Below are 21,259 nucleotides of genomic sequence, written 5' to 3' on the forward strand. Positions count from 1 at the left end.
TTTTGTGGTCTTTCAACTTGATGGTTACATGTGGTGAAATCTTTACAACGCATTGGCAGGCATATCGACCCTGCAAAGCTGGCAGGAGAAAAGGAAAGGAGCAATGTGAAATGCCTCTTCTTTTTATTTTGAGTAAAAGGGAGGGAAGAAAACCCCTTAGATTGTATTCCTGCTTCACTGGCTTATCAGAATCAGGAGTCTTCGACCTGGCTTCCGATGAGGGCAAGATGGACCGTTATCATACTCAGGGTATTGTTGGAAGGACTGATCTGAAAACAAAGCAAAACAAAGCTAAAAATCCCTAAGTTTCATCTGGTCCCAAACTCTGGAGATTTTACCCACACAAAGGCCCCATTTGCCAATGCAAATCTGGTAATTGGGCACGTAATTACCCTATTTTCACCCATCAATGAGGGGTGTTCCTGCAAGAAATCAGAGTCCACTTAAAACTTTGGCCCCAAGCAAGAAAACTGCATGCTTTTGTCAACAGTTAAAAGTGATTAGAAGTGTGTTTATTTCTGCTCAGGCTAGCCACGAGTATTTTCACTGGAGCCTGATGCCTGTTGAGTTAAATGCTCAGCTGAAGAAACCTATGCTATGGGGATAATATAGATCGTAATTGCCAACTGTGTGCCAGAAACCCTTCCATTCTATAGAGAACTCAGACTCTGAATCAAAAGAAACAGCACTCGTAACCTCATGTGCGTGGCACAGAGTAGGCAAGGCTGTCACAACACAGACAGAAGGGCCTTTCAAACTACCAACTTAAGTGACACTTCTCTGTGAGTACTCTCTGGGGTAAATGGTTCAAACATTGCATTTGTCCATGTCCCTGGGGCAGGTGGGGGGGGGGAATGCTCTCTGGATGTCTTCTGCCTAGACAGGGTCAGAACAATGTCCCCAAGGGAAAACACTCAGATTTGGGAGCAAGCATTGTGTGTAGGCCCATCTGGGCTTCCTCTGAACGAAGAGACACATCAAACTTTGGTTGTTTCATGTCTTTGGTTATACTCAGGCCTGGGTTCTAGTACTGTCTCTAACTCAAACTAGCCTTGCATTGTTGCGGAGACTCAGTAATTTATAATTACAGAAGAAAGAGGCTGGGGGAAAGTGGCAATAAGTCTGGAAATAGAGGCAGGCCCTGAGAACCTTGGATGCCAAAAATAGAAGAGAACGGTCAAAAAGGAATGATGGTTTGATTTTGTGATTTGAAGGTGAGTATCTCCTTGACTTTGTCTTGGTCACAAAATACACACCAAAAAATTGTTGAACAAATAACGTATTCATTAGCACCATTAATTGATCTTCCTTACACAAGAAGTTATGGGAAAGGGATTCCAGGTACACAGAGGAAGGGGATAAGTCACATGAACAGTCCATGAGGAACAAAAACTCAACAGGATAAAAGAAACCAAGAAGGCAGAGTCCAAAATCCGCAATGTAAAGATGAGAAAGTAAGATGATGAGAAAGAGAGAGAGAGCGCCAAAGGTCAGCCTCAGGTCTTGTTCCTCTGGTGCCAGTACCCTTGTTGGGCTAGGCTGGCTGACCCAGTGAGCCCCAGGGATCCTCCTGTCTCCATACCAACAGCATTGAGACCCAAAATTCTCACCACCTTGCTTTTTTATGTGAGTTCTGATGAGTGCACTTGGGTCCTCAGGCTTGTAAGGAAAGAACTCTACCAACTGAGCCACCTTGCCAGCTTGACCTTTGAGGTCTCGCACAATGCTAGGATGCCAACTTCGTAAAACAGAGATTTTCATCTCCTAGTGTAAGGTTCTGTGGGTCGTGACCCCTTTAGGGGTTAAATGATCCTTCTACAGGGGTTGCCTAAGACGACTGGAAAACACAGATACTTACAGTTACAATTCATAACAGTAGCAAAATCACAGTTATAAAGTAGCAGCAAAAATAATTTTATGGTTGGGGTCACCACAAGGTGAGAAACTATATAAAAGGGTTACAGCAGTAGGGAGGTTGAAAGCCACTGATCCAAAAAGCCACAAGATGATGGCTCCTTCACTCTGTGGTGATCTCCTTGGGTCCACAGATGGCAACGCAGAGGAGGTGCCCACCAGGGAGAGCCCCACCAAATGAAAGAAAACCAGGAGCTGCAGTGAGGGCTACTTTCTGGCAGCCCTGGGGCTTGACTTCATTGCATCTGTGGTCTTTGTGGATTTCAGGGCATCTGGATCCTGTTAGCTGGGCACCGTCTTTCTCCACTATTGCTTAGTTGGAACGTCTGGTAAAGAAATAACTACATAGCACACACACACACACACACACACGTCGTATGGAAAGGGATAAGTGAGGCTACTCATTTACATTCTCCTTTCACACCTAAAACAGAACAACTACAGCTCAGCTTGGAACACCGTGTTATTTTATTTCCAAGGTTAAGAAAGAAAAGACGATCTTTGGCTAATGGACAGGGCTGTGTGTGAAAATCTAGTTGGGGAACAGAAACAGAAATGTAAGCCTTGTCGGTTGTCTCCATTATGTACTTGACGCCCTCACTGTCCCTTTCCCCTCAGTAACAGTGGTTTTTTCCCCCTTTTCTTTCTTTTTTAAATTCCTTTTGTTGGTGACTTTCTGTTTTTTCTTTTGTTTTAGAAGTTACAGGTTCTGCTCTGATGGCGTTGACTGGAAGCTGATAAAACATGACTCTATTATCTGACTACAGAGGTAACACTGTGTCAATAGAAATTAAACACTGGCCAGATGTTAGAGGTCATGGGATAGAAAACTAGTTTGGCAATATTAAAAACCCATGACCTTCCACTAGCTCCGTTGGTTCAGGTGCAGAAGGGATACAGTAAATGCTTTGGAAGGCCAAGTAGGCGCCCTAACTGTGTCAACTCAATTGCCCTCTGCCACAGGAAGTAGGTGAGAAAACGTGTTTTACAGAAGGAGAGTAACATAGTGTCAACTGTCAATTTGAGAAGCTTAGTGTCATCTGAAGGCATCTCAGCAAGAGACTGAACAGATCAGACTGGCTTGGCCACATCTCTGAGGGATTATCTTGATTGCTGGTTGATGTGGGAGGGCTCAGCCCACTGGGAGCAGCACCAGCCCTATTAGGGTGAGCCTGGACTCTCTGGGAACCAGTGAGCAAGGCAGGGAGCTAGCCACATCTCCATGGCTTCTGCTTCAGGTTCCTGGCCTGTGTTCCTGCCATGACCTCCCTTCAGTGATGGATTGCAACCTAGAAGTGTAATCCAAGAAGACCTTTTCTGGCCCTAAGCTGTTTTTATTCAAAGGGCTGTATCACAACAGGAAAGCAAACTCCAACAGTGGGCAATAGTCACCGGCCATTCAGTGCAGAAAACAGTGAGATGTCAATGCGTGTCCTATGAGCCACCTTCTGCCATTGGTATTTCCAGCCAGAGGACATGGTGTAGGGTAAAAAGCCTGAACTCAGTTTGGGGGCTTGAAATCCCACCAATCACTGAGCTCGCCCCAAGCTCAGGATTTGAAATCCCACCAATCCCCACACTGGAAATTGCCACTCTGGAAAACTCTAGAAGAAACCTATAGAAAACCTGTCTCCAGCTCAGTTCTTTGCTGCTTCCTGCTAGAGCAGATGCAGCCATCCTCCTGTTTTTCCCAATAAATCTTAGTGTCAGGCTTGTTGTGCCGTGTGGCTCTGTGGTATTCCCTGGATCCCACTGCCAGGAAACCTTCCTTCTGAGCTGTGGCATTTACACAGGGAACATATCCCCACGGCATCTGACAGAGCAAACTAAGGGAGAGGGGATTTGTCTTATGCTCGCTTTTAGTAACACAGTCTATTACAGTAAGACAGCACGGTGTTATCACCCAATCCATGGTGGTAGGAATTTGTAGCTTGTTCGTATCATGGCTGACAAGAAAGCCTGAGGTGGAAGTAATGTTGTTACTCTCAAAGGCCCACCATGCCCCATCTTCTTTGTCTACACCTCCTGCCTCAGAGGTTCCACAACCTCTCAAAACAAAGCCAGGGCCAAGTGTTCAAACATGTGAACCTATGGGGGAGATTTAGAATACAAACCCTGTGGCCATCTTGTAATGCAAAATGCATCCAGTGCAACTTATGAGTCCCCATAAACTTAACAGTCCTAGCACTGTTCGAACATCCAGAAGGTCTTCCGAGACTTAGACAATTTTGCTGTGAGCTCTTGTAAAATAAAATAATCACGCTATGCATTTCTGCGATACAATAGCATGTTGCGTCCATTTTCATTTCCAAAGGAATGGAGATGCAGCAAGGAAAGACTCACCCGAGCAACACTGGAGTCTGGAGGGAGAACACCAAACCCTGCAGCTCTTGTCCAGCACTGGACGCCTACAGCGGCATCACCAAAGACCCAGTAGGCATGTGCAACCCCACCCTGCAGCCCCACCATTCACAGCACACCTGGCCTCTCTTAAGTTGACTTCCTGATTCCAGTTCCTGGCATCTTGAACATCCCAAAGTTCCCCTGAATCTTAGGCTACACCTACACCTCTTCATACAGCGTCCTCTAAGGGACTCTGACCTTGCTACACTTTACCTGGTCTTACACCTACCTTTTCTTTTTCTCCGGAAGTGTATGTTGCTGCAAATCTCCATGACCCTGTAGCTCTTGAATTGCGCATGTCTGGAAAATCAGCCTATGTGGTGACTCCCTGCTCCAGAATTTGACCTGGCCATATTGGGTTGCAGCTGTGGCAGCCTATGGCCTCCATAGCTAAACCAGAACCTTCCCTTGGCAGCCCTGTAAGCCAGACCTGCAGCCCTACCCTCTCTTCAGCCCTGCTTTGCAGGCACCTGACTCCTCAATGAACGTTTTCCAAATGGGATCACATTTTACTCTCTGGAGCCTTCTATATGAGCTTCCACCCTCAAGGATGCTGCTGTTGTGCAATGTAATGAGGACTTGTAAGTTAAAACATACAGAATATTACACTTAAAATATCCAGCTGCTATTTCCTGAGACTCTGTGTGTGTGTGTGTGTGTGTGTGTGTGTAAGACTCATTAGCTTACATAACAAGATTTTTTTAGATAAGTCACAGGTTTTTGATGGTGCAACAATATTTTTCTACCTTTTGACTGTATATGTATATATGTGTGTATATGTATATGTGCATGTTTATATGTATATGTGTGTATATGTATATATGCACGTTTATGTGCATAATTGTGTGCATATATGCATATATGTGTTTGTATATGTGTATGTGTGTATATGTGAGTGTATGTGTATATATGAGTGTAAGTGTATCTGTATATATGTATATGTGCATGTATATAAGTATGCGTGCTTGTGGATGTGTATATATGTGTGTATATGTATATATGTGCATGTGTATATGTATATATGTATGCGTGTATTGAGTAGGCATGTCTGTGTATTCATATATGTGTACATGTATACATGTGTGTATATGTGTATGTGCCTATGTGTATATTTGTGTCTATATGTTATTTGTGTCTGTGTATGTGTGTGAGAGAGAGCACGATAATGATCAAAATGTATTCTTCTCCAAATATTTTGGTCAAAAATTTGAAAGTCACTGCAATTGCTTGCAGTGAGAAGTCCTTCTGTCAATGTTTTGCTTTTATTTGTTAATGAATGGCTTAGCAGAATAGTGCAAGGTGAGAATTCCAAACAGATAAAGGAGGAGAGGGAAGGTGGAGCCAAGAGAAGCCATGTAGACACCCGTCCATGGGGCCAGCTGAAACTTTAATGAAAGGCCACGATCTCATGGTGATGCACAGATTAATGGAGATAGGACAGTTTAAGGATATAAGAGCTAGCTAACAATATGCTTAAGCTATTAGCCAAAGAATATTGCAAATAATATAGTTTCTGAGAGATTATTTTGTGGTCTAAGTGGCCAGGAACGAATGAGCAGCCTCCCAGCAACAATTGCTCATGCTGGTATCATGTAATTCAAATTTCTCAAAAAAAGATAAATTAATAAATAAAACACCTGTGCTGTTAACATTAGGGTACATGTCACAGTACATGTAAAAGCACATGTTACAGTGCAAACCAGAAGACTGTGGAGAATGGAAGGGAACTCCTATGGACTTCCTATGGTCAGACATAAACAGAGATTGTTCTGGGGAGGGGGATGGGCAGGCACTCTACACAAACTTCCGTAATCTCAGCATCTGTGTCCCCCTCTCCAAATTGTTGTGTTGAAACCCTGTCCCTCTTGTGATAGTAACAGGAGAAGGGGCCTTTCAGAGCTGACTAGGTCATGAGGCTGAAGCCCTAAGAATGGGATTAGTGCCCTTGTAGAGTAGGCCCAGGAGGGCTTGTCTGTCCCTCCCAACATACACAACAGCAAGAAGGGTCAAGGCAGACACTGCCAGCCCCTTCACCTTGGATTCCTTAGCTATTTAAAAGGACAAAATTGAATTGCTTATGAAACTCAAAATTTCCTCAAGAATAGAAATCAAACTGATGACACCAGGTCTGTTGACATCCCTTCCTGAAGGAGGACTTAGGGAGGGCCATGGGACTCTCACCAGGCATTGCATCCACTCCTTCCTACATCTCTCTCTTTCATTTGCATGTAATTCTGCCCCGGATGCACACTGGTTCAAGGCTTAATGGAGTATAGAAAGTGGAAGGTTATCTGAAAGTGGTATTGGGGGTAGGAGATTCCATCTATGCAGCTATGGGAAGCTGCCATCTACATTGGGGTGAGACTCTTTGGTGACACAGCTGTTCTGGGGTCGTCTATGTTCTTGTGGGTAAAGCCCAACAAACTCATTGTTTCACCAGCTGGACTTGGAAGAATCATTCCTTTGGTCTCATTGTTTCTCTATCTGAGGTGAGTAGACTTTGAAAAGCTAACACAATAATAAGTTAATTGGAAAATTCTCTATAGCACTTTGAAGGTATATATTTTAGTTCATTTGAACTCTCATTGGTATTTAGCATTTTCAGCATTTACTATTTCCCTTTAGGAGATTCTACATATATGAAAGAGACAGATATCATACAAAATACAATAGTGTAAAATATTATTGCCCCTGGAACAAAATAGAGTGCACCAAAATTAGACTGTATGCTTTCCATTACTAGTTATTAAATATAGACATGTATTTGAGAACCAAAAGATCAACCATGCCATGTTCTACCACATGGAGCATCATCACACACAACTCCTGGGTACTTGTTGGATCCCCCATTTGCTCAGCTCTCTGGTAGAAGTCCTGAAGAAGATACAGCCAGCTGTCCTCTAGAGCCATTGTGCTGATGGGAAGAGCTCAGGAGTCAGAGTCCAACCATGACCCCAGCAGTGGTAGGACCATGGACACTTGTGAACATCTATTTCTCACTCTGTAAACTGAGAATAGAAATGCCACTTGTATTGGCTCCTTTTCTGGGTTGTGACAAAGTTCCAGACAAAAGAAATTTAAGCAAGGGAGTGTTGGTGGAGATTGCTTATGTGTTCCTGGACACCAAGACCCAAAATAATCACACAGAAACTATTAGTTACAACACTGCTTTGCAAATAGCTTAGGCATATTCCTGGATAACTCTTATGTTTTAAATTAACCCATTTCTATTAATCTGTGTATCACCATGTGGTTGTGGCCTACTGGTAAGGTTCTGTCTGGCATCCAGCATCTGGCTCCTGTGGCTTCTACATGGCGTCTTTTTCACTCTGCCTACTTTTTCCTCATCTCCTCTGCATGCTATGAATACCATTGGTTAATAAAGAATCTCTTTTGGGCCTAATGCAGTGCAGAATAAGGCAAGGCAGGTAAATAGATGTAGAGAGAGAGAGAGCAGGTGGAGTCAGAGAAACGCCATGTAGCCGCCGGAGGAGACAGGTGCTCGAGCCTCACCCATAGGCCATGACCTTGTGGTGATGCACAGAGAGAAAAAAAGAGTATAGACAATTATAATATAAAAGAGTACAGTCATAGATTAAATGAGTAAAGATAATAAAATAAATATTAAACTTGTAGAAAAAGTAATAGAGTAAGAAAAGTAAGCAATGTAATGATAGAATATACACAAAGTCTGGATTATGTATATTATTGTGTTTTCTTTAAATTTTTTTACTGTGAAGGAGATAAGTACAGAGAGACATTTCATTGTACAGGCTGTTATGCTAAACCAATATAGATTTTTAAAAGGTATCTTAACTTCAAAATTTGGGTCTAAGGATATGTTGCTTTGGAAAAGAATTTCTGCTTTTGTTTTCACAGAGTATGAGAACCTGTGAATTCCTTCCAGACTAATGTGGTTTGATGGACCAAAACCCCCAAAAGGTCTCCACAAACCCTAAAATCACTTTGCTTAACAAACATCAGGAAGCAATTTAGATAGAACTATGCCCAAATTCCCAAATATTGTTTATAAATGTTTGCTTTCATTTAAAGGGGGGATATGCTATAGAGATGAATAATTTGTATTGGTATGAATCTTGGTTTATTGGTCTGGAATTTATAGGTGAAAGAAATTCTTTCAACTTTAAGTTGTTTTTGGTCATAGTATTTTATCATAGCAAAAGAAAAGTTTCTAAAACAGAAGCCAAGGCTGGCCTTGAACATATAACCTTCCTCCTGCCTCAGTCTCTTAAGTGCCGGGATTACAACACAGGAACTACCACACCAAAGCATTATTTTAATAGACAAAAAAAAATGACTGGAATGAACAGCTTTAACCCCAGCACTCAAGAGGCAGGGGCAGGCAGATAGATCTCTATGAGTCTGAGGCCAGCCTGGTCTTCATAATGAGTTCCAGGACAGCCAAGGCCTACATAGTGAGGCCCCATCTCAAGAAAAGGGCAAAGCATTATTTTGCCATCTGATATTCCATAAAGTTAATCTGCAACATCATACCATTTGGTGCTAATTCTCCTGCTTATATATGCTATCACTAGCTTCCACCATTAGCCAGAGGGATAATTCATTAGGAGGAATAATACTTTACTATTTGTTTTTAATCCTGTGTACATGTGTTAATGACATGCATGAGTGCACACAGAGGCTAGAGGCATCAGATCCCCCTGAGCTAGAGTTAAAGGCAGTTGTGAGCAAGCTGACATGGGTGCTGAGATTTCAACTCTGGTCCTTGTGTGAGAGTGGTGCACTCTTAACAGCTCTTGGCCAGTGCTGGGGACACAATGATGAGGGTCTCCTAAAGCACAAAGGGTTTTGTGTCGATGTTATTTATGAACAATGACACACTATAAACTGTAAATGAAAACCAGGTTCAGGCTTGTCACTTGGGTGGGATGGAACCGTGGTGGATGCGCCCAGAATTAAATCCAGTAAGTCAGTTCCTGCGAGATATTTATTTCAACTTCTAACTAAATATGAACTCCATAAGTACACGATTGTATGCAGATATATGAGCAGCCTGTGTGTGGAGGCCGAAAGTCATTTATGTGCTGCTCCTCTCGCACTGCCCACCTTAATTTTTGAGACAGGGTCCTTCCGTGGGTCCTGGGGTTTATGGATTAAACCAAGCTGCTGGTTAGCATCAGCAATCCCCAGAGATCTGCCTGTCTCTGCCTCTGTAGTGCTGGGAGCACAGGCTCGTGTGAGCACACCCACCTGCCTGTCTGCCTCTGCAGTGCTGAGATCACTTGGGTGTTGGGTACCACTCCGGTGTTTCCGTGGTAAACACTTCACCAACTGTGCCATCTTCCCAGATCACACCCTTTTTCATAGATATCATTTCACTATGCTGTCTGGGCTAGCTGCAAAATTGCTAATGGCTCTGACTGGCCTCAAGTTGGCAGTCCCCAGGTGTGAAACAAGCTCTTGAAACTGTCGCTGGGTGGTCCCAGCACTTGATGGACAGAGACAGGTGGATCTCTGTGAGTTCGAAGTCAACCTGGTCTACAGAGCTAGTTTAAGGACAGGTTCCAAAGTTACAGAGAAACTTTATCTCAAAAAAAAAAAGAAGAAGAAAGAAAGGAAGGAAGGAGGAAGGAAGGAAGGAAGGAAGGAAGGAAGGAAAGAAAGAAAGGAAAAAAGAAAGAGAGACCTACTGCAGAACAGATATTTTGACTTATGAGACACAGATGAACAGGCAATTCCAGACCATGCTGAACACAAGCTACGATGTCCTGATGCTTCAAGACAGTGTACCCCATATGCATTTGAAAGTATTTTAGAGTTCCACTGGCAGCGTTAAAGAAAAGTTGCACATAAAGGTTCTGAAAAGGCCTGCAGTTAAAAACACCTATCTATCATAAACTTATCAGTATATATGTATGTATGATTTATCATGTATGTATGTATCTACCATGTATGTGTGTATCCATCCATCCATCCATCCATCCATCCATCCATCCATCCATCATATACCCATCTACAGATGTCTGTGTGAGACATAACGCAGGCCTCCTTACTTTTGCTCATGTTTATAACAGTGCATACACATCCAATGGAAAAGCTAATAGTCTAAGGAAGGATTTATGGAGCTTCTGGTTCATGGTTCAGATTGTCCTCTGGTGAATTTTCTTTTTCTTTTTGAAAACCTTCATGGGCTGGAACTGTTGCTGAGTTGATAGAGCTCAAGGCCCTAGATCTGATCTCCAGCTCTGCAAGTACAGGATATGGTGGTGAAAGCTGGTAATCCCAGCACTCAGGAGATGAGGCAGGAGGATTAGAAGTTCAGTGCCATCCTTGGCTACACAGTGAGTTTGAGGGAGGCCTGGGTTACATGGGCCCTTATCTCCATAAATAAATAAACAAAAATTAATTATTTAATTGAATTTCCACCATAAGGAAGCTGGGAATGCAGCTCAGGGGTAGAGTATCTGCCTAATATGCATGGAGTCCTGGGTTCCTTCCTTTTTACCATGGGCATACACACATGTATGCATGCATACACTCTCACACACACACCTATATGCACGTACACTCACATGCGCACACGCACACACACACGTGTGCATGCACACACATGTATGCACGTACACTCACATGTGCACACACACATGCACACACGCACAAGATTAAATTATTTCAAAGCAGTAATGCCCTGAAGTTCAGTCCCAGCACCACAAAGAAAGAAAAGAGAATTGCATCACAAGAATGTTCTCAATGCATTAGGCCATTCTCTAGACCATTTTGATTAATTATTCTGTCTAACTGATGATCAAAAAAATCCAGCGTTGCATTTATTCTATTAGAAAAGGCAGTTGTAATAGGTCTCCTGGATATGTACGGCGGCCGCAGAGGACCCCCCTCCTATGCAAAGCCCACTCTGCTCACTTGTGTGCTTCCCTGTTTATTCTTCTCAGAGTTCCCCCCTTTGGCCATCTTAGCTAAATTTCCAATTTTCCAAAATTGCCTGCAGCGAAGCCCTCTCCCCAGAGACTGCTTTTTTATTAGTCTCTTAAGCAAGTTACACAATTCAAATCAGCTCTCCCAGTCCACCCATCTGCTTGTTTTTGATTTTCTTCCTCTCTGCTGGACCTGATGTAGAAGCCCTCCGTGCCTCCTCTCTCCCTCCCTGCACACTGCCCTAAACTCTCCCCCATGGTTCTGTCTATCCTCTCTGTCAGGGTCCAGGGGCCCCTTCTGTTCACATGGCTCCGGGCCCACGGGTACCGGCCCCATCTGTCAGCAAAGCAGCCTCGGCGCAACCACAGACCTGGTGCAGGAAACTCTCCTCTGAAGAATTGACGTCACTAGGTGTTCTCCTGAGACTTGTGCCCTAAAAATTAGCCACACTGAGGGACACTGAAGGGCATTTCAGCACTGACGAGAGACACTTCACTGGCATTAGCAGCGTGCCTCGCCCACGCAGTACAGCCTTTCAGTTTTTCCTTGGGGGCAGTTTAGCAGCAACGGGAAAATGGGAATTGAAAAACAGTTTGTACAGGCCTAGCAGAAATTTGAAACATGACGGTGTTTCAAAGCATCAGCAGGTTAAGGAATGTAACCTATTTTTAGACACCATGTCATATGGCTAAACATATCTGCAAGACCACCTCCTCAAAGCAAGGACATCATTGGAAGACGGCATTCATCTCCTCGGGCCATCTGCAAAAGAGTCATATCCCAGAGGAAAAGCTTTTGGGTAAGGAAAGTGTGTTTCTGATATGCAAATCACCCTGTCTCCATAAAACACAGTGAGAAAACCAGAGAAGTTTAATGGTAGAATCAATACCAAAGTGGGACCGGCCTTTAGTTGTTGTTTTTCTCCCTGGTTCGAAATCTGATTCATCTCAGACCAGATTTGTGTGACGATTTAGGGCCCCAAGTGCCAACAGATCAGAGCAGTCACAGCCTGCCACTGTACAGGGTGGGATTGTGTGCCAGGACAGAAAGAGGTCTCAAAATTGTGGATGACACCTGAAATGGGTACTCCCTCCTCTGCCGTTCCCCTGCACCCTCCCTGCGTGGAGCCCGGCACTGCAGCGACCCTGTTTATCTGGCCCCCACACAACAGTGTCAGGACGCATTTCCATTTTCCAAGTGACTGCTGCCACTGGGCCGCAGTCTGTGCTCATTTCTCGAGTAGCTAAACCCTTTGACACTGTGGTTTTTAATTAAAATTACATTAAAGTTAATCAACCAGAAAGAGGCTGCCTTAGAAGGCAGGTCTGACTGCAACCTGCACGGGCATAGAGGCTGCCAACTCGCTAACGATGTGCCTGCAGATGCCAGCCTGCCTGCACAAGCCCCACGGTGGCAGAACCACGAGGAGAGGTCAGGTCCGTGCCTGTCTTCTCGGGTACTGTCAGGAAAAAAGAATTGAGAAGGCAGGAGCATGTCAAAAGTCAAAAAACAGAGAGGCTATGGTCTCTAAAGTATACAGACCCAGGGTTCCGCTATGGTTTCCCATCACAATCCTGGTACTTCTCCTGGCCTGGCTTTGTTTGGAGAGGGGCAGAAGATGCAGTTGAACAGGGGGCCCAGTTTCCTTGTAGAGGCTTCCTTGAAACCTGGCTATGCTCAGTACAATATCTCTTCATGCCTTGCAGAGCAAAGGATGAGGAAAATGAGTCAACCCTCTAAAGCGCTGCAAACTGCATGGTATTTACTAATGTATAATGATGTCAAGTCTAAAATACAAATTATTTTCTGTTTTGTTCTTAAATGGTTAGTCTACTTAATATCTTCAAGCCTTATCAAAGTTCCTGACATCTGGTAAGAAGTTATTTGGTTTGGATAAAATGATGCATAAATAAATGAATGCATGAAAAGTGTGTGTTGTTTGTCAAAACTAATTCCATCTTTGCCCATCATCTTCCTCCCCCTTCCTCTTCTTCCCTCTCTATTTATTTACTGAAATAGGGTCTTACTGTGTAGCCCTGGCTGGCCTGGAACTAGCTATGTAGACCAGAATGACCTTGAAATTAACATTTGTCCTCCTAGGTCTGCCTCCTAAAATGCTAGGGTTATGGGCATGTACATACCATAATGCTCAGCCTCATCTTTGTGTGTGCATGTATGCATATGCATGTGTGCATGTTTATATGTATGTATGTGTGTGTTTCTAACTAACAAGGAACCATTGGTAAAAACTGTTAGACATCATTTATTTTGAGCATCTATTCTGCTTTACTGGAGCTGCTACCTAGAGCAGCAAAGACTGTTTGAGGAGCACCTCCTATGGCCAGTCATGATGTCAGGAGCATGGAAACTCCCTACCAGTGTTCTGATTGGCTAGTGTTGTCCTCTAAAAATCTCTGCAGTCAGCAGAGCAAGTGACAGTAAGGGCTGTGCTAGCCGTCTATGGCCACAGTAGTGTCTCATGTCAAGTGACCACCCAACCTCAGCGGCACTGCTTTGGTGACCAAAGAGGGCTGTTGAATCATCCCAGCTTCTCCACGAGGGGCAACAGATTCACCTCTACAAAGACAGAGTAAAGACAAGCCCCAAAGCAGAGGGAAACGGGAAAGTTTAGTGATCAACCAGCTACAAGGGTGGAGTTGACTTGTATCTTGGAGGAAGAGACGACTCCTTTAAAAGCCTATGCGTTCTCCTCTGAAGGAACTCATACCTTCTGTGTTAGCTACTGTTCTCACTGCTTTGGTAAAATGCCTGAGAAAACCACCTTGCAGAAGCTAAGGTTTTGTCTCACAGTTTGAGGGTGTGGTCCGTGATGGTGGGGAAGGCCTGGGCAGGAGCAGGACCTGCTGTCACACTGCAGACAGGAAGGAGAGCCTTTGTCTTTTAGTCAGTCCCAGGTCCCATCCCATGGGATGCTGCCACCACACTGAGGGTGAGTCTTCCCAACTCCATCAGCACGGGAGCTTGCTTACAGGCATGCTCAGAGGTTTGCCTTCTAGGTCACTCTACATTCTGTCAAGTTGACAATCAATTAAATCACACCCCCAGATAAAAGGGGCCAATTTGTTATGTGAGATTGCATTAAATGCAATAAATATAAAAAGGGGAGGTGGGAAAGTTTGTGCAATGGTACAATGTTTGGTCCTAGTTCAAACTCCAAAACAAAATGATGAAAGAAATCGAGAGAGCGAGGAGAGGTGAGGGCAGAAACAAAGGAAGGACTGTGACAATTTCTTCAGTTCATGATATGAAACAATCTATAGGCATAAAGATCTGAGTCAGACGACCAATGTGGGGAACACCTTGGGCATGCTAGGTACACAACAGATACTGGCAGGCAGTGTTACATTGCTCAGGAGAGTATTCTCCTCCTTTGGACAGCATGGCTCTGCTGTGCAGGCACCGAGCACTCCAGGATGCCCCTTCCTAGGCAGAGAACAGCTCTGCTCGTTCGCTGTTTATCTGAATGTGATCATCACCTAGAATATCATAGCATGTTCGGTTTTTAGGGAGGCAAGTACTTTTGATGCTGTACACACAGAACAAAGACTGGGAGGTAGCATCTCTCATGCTGTAGAAATGTGGAAGCCAGAATCTTGACACACATAAAGCAGCATGAGAAATGTAATTCTCACTTACGGCCCATGGAAAGCTGTATCACAAACACTGTTGAAGGCGCAGCCAACAACCAGTTCAAGAGCCAGGCTTCTAGAAGGATCAACCTGTACACACGAGAAAGTAAATTTCAACTGACCCAATAGCAGAGTCAACATTCCCAACAAGCAACACGTAGGTTTTCAAGGACAACTCGTTTTTTATTTTTAGAGCAATGAACAGTGGTTTGAAATTCTGTTTGTATTCTTCCATATCTGTTGAAATATTTCTCCTCTCTACACCTGAAATTTACAGAAGAAAAGCTATAAAAGTAACAAAAAGAAATGCTTATACAACTCTTTTTAGAAACAACAAACAGTCATCTACATTATTAACAGAATCAGCAACTTAATTAAAAAGTCTGTTAATTGTGGTGTTAATAAACCTGGCAAGTTTTCAATCTAGACTGACACCATTCAAACTGATACTTACTGCTAATATGTATATATAAAATCTGAATGGGAACATTGACTACCTATATGGTAATATGTATAAAATCTGGATGGGAACATTGACTACCTATATGGTAATATGTATAAAATCTGGATGGGAACATTGACTACCTATATGGTAATATGTATAAAATCTGGATGGGAACATTGACTATATATGTTATCTCTGTTATTCTCTTACTACTTGAAAATGTTGGTGGCCATTACAGATGTTCTGTGATCAGAAGTTTTTGTTTTGCTTTTAATAAAATCATACCACTTAGGAATTCAAGATGAAACAATTGCTATAAACTTTTTTTGTGGCCAAGGAGGTATCACCAACATACAATTATTAACATTTCAAATAAACAAATTCACTTTTTTGCATGTGCAAGCATGTTTGTGTGTATACATGTGTGTGTGTACACGTGTGCATGTGTGCAGGCCAAAGATTGATATCATGTGACTTCATTGATTGCTTTCCGCCTTGTTAACAGAGGCAGGCTCTCTCTCTCTGACTGAACCCACAACTGACCAATCCTGCCTGGAACACGTAGCATTTAGGTGAGTGCTGGCATCTGAGCTCAGGTCCTTACACTGTGCATCAAGTGCTTTGTCCCCTGAGCCACTGCTCAGGCCTCTACATCCTCTTTTTAAAAATGGTTGTGTACTGTATTTCGAACTGAATAACCAACTTAACACTTTCTGATTCCTTCAACAAAGAATTATTGAGGTCCTACTGTATTCCAGGACTTTTGTAGGTGATGAAGAAAACATAGGACCAGATGGACAAAGAAATCATTCTTCTGTCATTTATGTCTGAATTTTTCTTTTTAGTGAATCGTAGCTGGGCGTGAGACTCACTCTTGCAGTGTTAACGCTGAAACGCACAATGGTGGAGAATTCCTGCAAACTTGGGGGTAGGCTAGGCTACAGAGTGAGATTCTGCCTCGAAAGTAAAAACAACCATGGCTCTTCAGCAAACTGAAACAGAACTGGGAGGATTCCCTAAAGCCTGGGAATGAGTTCATTGAGAGTTGGAACGCACCACCTCCTCTCTCCACTCGTTCTCTACGCTAACCATCTTCCTTTACTGCACATGCGTCTAGCATGATCATGTCTTAGAATGGGGAGGAAGTTTCTAGGGCTACATAGGGGCCATTCCCATCTATTTGCAAGGCTTGGGAAGCTGCCATGTTGGGCCCCAGTGTAAGCCCTGTGAGCTCTCCAACAAGCTGTTCTTGTCATCTTTACTTTCCTCATGAAGAGAACAGCTTTAGGTGATGGCGTGAGGAGATGTCAAGTGAACTACCATCAAATTCCATCGCTTCATGTCACAAATGCTATTATCAACAGATTCAGCCTCTATGGCTTACATAAGGAACGTTCAATTGAATCAGACCCCAGCCAATTCCCAAAGGACTGGGACAAAGGAAAGTTCTTCAGAGAAAGTGATCATTGGTGGGCACTGGCTCACAGATTCCTCTTCTCTGTGTTCTATGGACATGATGCCCAGACTGTACCCTCAGACAAGATGTATCGTAATGTCTTTCTTCCATTAGCGACACTTCCAAAGGTCTGAAGTTTGGTTGATCCTTTGGCAATTCAGATCGGGTGTTGAGTCCAGTCGCCTGTCAGGAACTGATGTGACCACTGTGCTCAGTCACAGTGCTCAGTGTTAGGTGGCAGCCGAGCCACCCAGTCAAGATCCTTCTTTGGGAAAAATTGAGTGCAAGACACAGAATAGCGACAGACAAAAGTCAGGACCTGAGAACAAGAGTCTATAGGACAGAGATCGATGCCCACAACTTCTGCAAGAATGCAGCAATGGCAGGATTTCTGGAGGCTCCTGAATCATGGTGCAAATGGCCATGCTACAGGTCTCCAAAGGTCTGATGGAGTCATTCTTTCTGGGATCCCTTACATGACGTTAATCTCTTACACTTTGCTGATGAGATCTTAGAAATAATTGCTTCTCTGTAGTTTGAACATACATAGAGAAACACTATCCTTGCAGTTAGGAAGTACAGTACGTTTTAGTGAAGGAAGCTTTACCATATTAAAAATAACCATAAAGAAGTGAGATCACAAAATGTAGATGCTTTTATACAGAGAAATAGCTTAACTTATTTTTGTTTGTTTGTTTGTTTGTTTGTTTGTTTTTGCTTGTTTTGTTTGTTTTGACATGGTCCCACTATGTAGCTCGGGCTGGTTACAAACTGAAAATCATTTTGTCTCAGTTTCCTGGTGCTAGGATTATAGTCACTATGCCTGGCTTTTAACTGCAGGAAATATTTAAACTTAGAAGAAAGTTGTGAAACTGTTACAAAGAGCTCTACAAACTCTTTATGTAAGTTCACCCGCTTCCACAACTAAGTCTGCCCGCTTTGCCTCATCTCCTCTTTCATTTGTATGGGAGCATTTTCTGAACACTCAAGAATAAACTGCCAACATCACTCAAATACTTGCTCTCAAGTACTTTCAGGGATTAATATTTTCACAAAATCCCAATGTACGTATAATATTTATAAAATTTAACATGGACAAAGTATGATATAGTCGATATGCCAATTTTGCCAAATACATCAGCAAAAATTTCCAAAGTCATCTATTGTATTTAGCTGCCATGTTTTGAGGGCTTTTGAAATCTCTAACAGTTTCTTATGTTTTCCTTTCTTCTGTGACACGAGAATTTTTAAGACGACAAGCCAGCTGGGCAGTTGTTGTGCACACCTTTAATCCCAGCCCTCCGGGGCAGAGGCAGGCAGATTTCTGAGTTCGAGGCCAGCCTAGTCTACAGAGAGAATTTCAGGATAGCCACAGCTACACAGAGAAACCCTGTCTCAAAAAATCAGATGAATAAATGAATGAATGAACAAATGAATGAACGGATAAACAAACAAATCATAAAAATAAGCACGAACAGAAAAACGATGCAAACCATCTCTTCACGAGCCCCCGGTCCTGGCTTATCTGATGTTTCCTCATTATTAGATTATAGTGCTATGTGTTCACAAGAACAGCACAGATGTCTTCTGCTTCTTTTCTGTGTGTGCATAAGTGCAGGAGCATGTGCCACGATGCCTCCTGGTCCTCAGCGTACACTTGTCTGAGCGTCTCAGGCTAGCCGGCCTGTGGGCTTCCAGGTACTTGTCTCTGTCTCTGATCATGCCACAGGGACAGCAGACAGGTGCAACGTCTGGCGTTATGTGTGTTCCGGGACTCTGAACTAGGGTCTCACATGTGTGTGGTGAGCGCTCTGCTCGCTAAGCCATCTCCCCAGCCAATTTTAAGCTTAAGGCATCATCTAAAGGGCAGAGATGTGAGTTTCGTCATGTTTGGTCTGCGCAGGAATTTTGGGTGGACAATAAGCGAGCATGTGAGATTTTGCTGAGAGACAGAACTATAGGCAGATCACAGTCCCTCCCTTCAGTACTTAGCTGTAAAGGCATAGGCACAGCTTTGTAATTCAGAAAGCTGGTGCATGCCACCTTATCAAACAGTCCGAAGCGCATCCTCCTGAAGTCACTAATTAAATACATAGGGGATTCCTTGGATCCGCTGTCTCCCATCTCACTTTTCAGCACCTACATGAAAAAGTACATTAAAAATGGAAACTTCCAAGAAGAGGAAGTGATAGAAAAACAAAGACGCAGAGAGATAGCACCTTCCTTTCACATAAATCCTAAGCAAATGGATCTTATAAGGTGAGATATTTCTACATTATGTGCCTGCACTAACACACCAAGTAAGTGCCCTGAAGTTTGTTTGATAGATTTCAAAATGGTGAAAAAGCCCAGGGATGACGCCCCGGTGCTTCATGTGGAACAAAAAACTTCCAGCCACGGACAGGGAGGGTGGCTGAGATCGGGCGATCAGACTGATCTAAGACTCTTGGCTTTGGAGCACCAGTCCTTCATGGCCTTCCTGAAAAAAAGGAAGAAGAATGAGCTGGCAGGTTAATACTAAAGCAAAGAATGCCCACAGTGAGCTGGCTTTTAGTTTTGTTCAACATTCGCCTTTTAACCTTTCGTAAGATCAAACCACATAGGGCCTGGGCCAGGAGATCCAGCCTAGAATTCTGCCTACAATAAACAAGCTCACTGTCTGGGTTGATTGACTGGAATCTTCATAATTTCTGAGCAGAAGTGATAACAATGAGTCAGTGTGACCCGCCCGAAGTCCTCACAGCAGAACAGGAAATGATAGCGCGGCTGGGATGTCTATTCAGGGCTCTCCCAGGGGGCTCTGCTTCTTTCTGAAGGAGTGAAGCCCCAGGGGCCTGAGGAGGGCTTGGCAGGTGCTAAAATAACTCGTGTGAGGCTGCATGAGCAATGGATCCTGGCTGACAGACTTCTCTGTATTCCAGCTGGGCACAAGCTACAAGATGGAGATTTTTTTCTTATGTTTCTTAGAATGTTCTCATAGGTGTAGATGAAAGGATGAGTACATTCCCTGTCCCAGCCCGGTCTCCACGCTCCTGAGAGTTACACTTTACACGCATATACATGTGTGATCTCATGTGACTATAGAAAATCTGAGAACCAAGACTGAAGGAAAATGTAATAATTGTCTTCCTGAAAGAGGCTATAAATCCACTTATACGATTATCCGTTTTCACCAAAAATGATGTGACTTTTTTTTTCTTTTTTCTGAGGTAGGGATTTTCTGAGTATCAGTCCTAGCTGTCCTGGAACTAACTTGCTCTGTAGACCAGGCTGAACTCAAACTCACAGAGATCCACCTGCCTCTGCCTCCTGAGTGCTGGGATTAAAGGTGTGCACACAGCCCGGTGTGATTTTCTTCTTTACAGTTAAGGGAAGCCCATGCATTTATAAACCACACGTTCCTCACCTGCTTGCTCTTCTCTAGGTGAACACCAGGCTGGCTCCATTTCTTAGCTACTGTGACTGGTGCAGCAATAATCAGAAGCATGCAGGAATCAGATCTGAGAAATGTAGTGTAGACAGGAGACCTTCAGAGCAGTCGAGATTTCAACTATTGGACTCTAACTTGGGGAAACTATAAGACATTTTTATATTATAGAAGTTTTTTTTTTAAAAAAAAAACTAGTCTTATTTTTGAAGCTAATCGGACTTTTGTCTGGAGAAAGCTACCTAGGAGGATTTTGGTTACAGACCTGGCAGAGACAGATTTATACAATGAAAATAGCTTCAAGTCCTTGAGAAGTGGGGTCGGGTGGAAGAGACCCCTTGTGGTGGTCAGGTGTCTCTCCTGGATGGAAATTTTAAACATTTGGCATGTTTTTGCTTTAGAGAAGTTTTAGTTGTAGAGAAAATTTAGTATCTTAATCATATTCACCCTCTCATCCCCCTAGGTCCCCATACAACACATCCCCATTCCTACCTACACATCCCATCTCCCCTCCCCTTTTTATCAATCACTGAGCCCAGTCAGTGCTGCCTACATGCACGTTGAGATGGGGCATTGCTGGGGCAGGGTGCACCCCACCAGCAGCCGCACCTCCGGAGGAAACTGACTTCTCCAGCAGCCATGAATTACCAGGAGCTCCTCAGCTCCACACTGCGATGTTGACTGTTCGAGTCCGTGTAAGGCTTCTGTAGGTATCTTGGCAGACGTGACTTCATGAACACAACCTCGTCTTGTCCAGAGGACAGCCGTCACAGCACCCTGCCCGTCCTCTGCCTGGCCTTGGTAGGAAGTGGGGATGGGTCAGTGACTTTCAGGTCCACGTAGGCTGAATACTCAGCCTTGACTTCCCGGATATTAGGGCTTGTTCTCTGTGCCTTGTTCAGGTTTGGAAGAGCATTTTCTGGCATGTACCCATGCTGCATCACCTAGAAGAGTACCACCATCCTAAATTCCCACCTTTAACTCATTCCTTTCTATATCACCTAGAAGAGTACCACCATCCTAAATTCCCACCTTTAACTCATTTCTTT

General features: G+C 43.6%; 1 long non-coding RNA gene across 1 annotated transcript in view; it reads right to left on the reverse strand.

Annotated features, from left to right (window-relative positions):
* Window positions 1-205: 205 nt before the first annotated feature.
* LOC142846924 (uncharacterized) overlaps window positions 206-21,259 on the reverse strand; it is a 105,187-nt gene continuing 84,133 nt past the window's right edge. Inside the window, exon 3 of the long non-coding RNA XR_012910092.1 lies at window positions 206-269. This is a non-coding gene — a long non-coding RNA (uncharacterized LOC142846924). The remainder of the gene's footprint in view (window positions 270-21,259) is intronic.

This window comes from Microtus pennsylvanicus, chromosome 3, assembly GCF_037038515.1.
Source record: "Microtus pennsylvanicus isolate mMicPen1 chromosome 3, mMicPen1.hap1, whole genome shotgun sequence".
NCBI lineage: Eukaryota > Metazoa > Chordata > Mammalia > Rodentia > Cricetidae > Microtus > Microtus pennsylvanicus.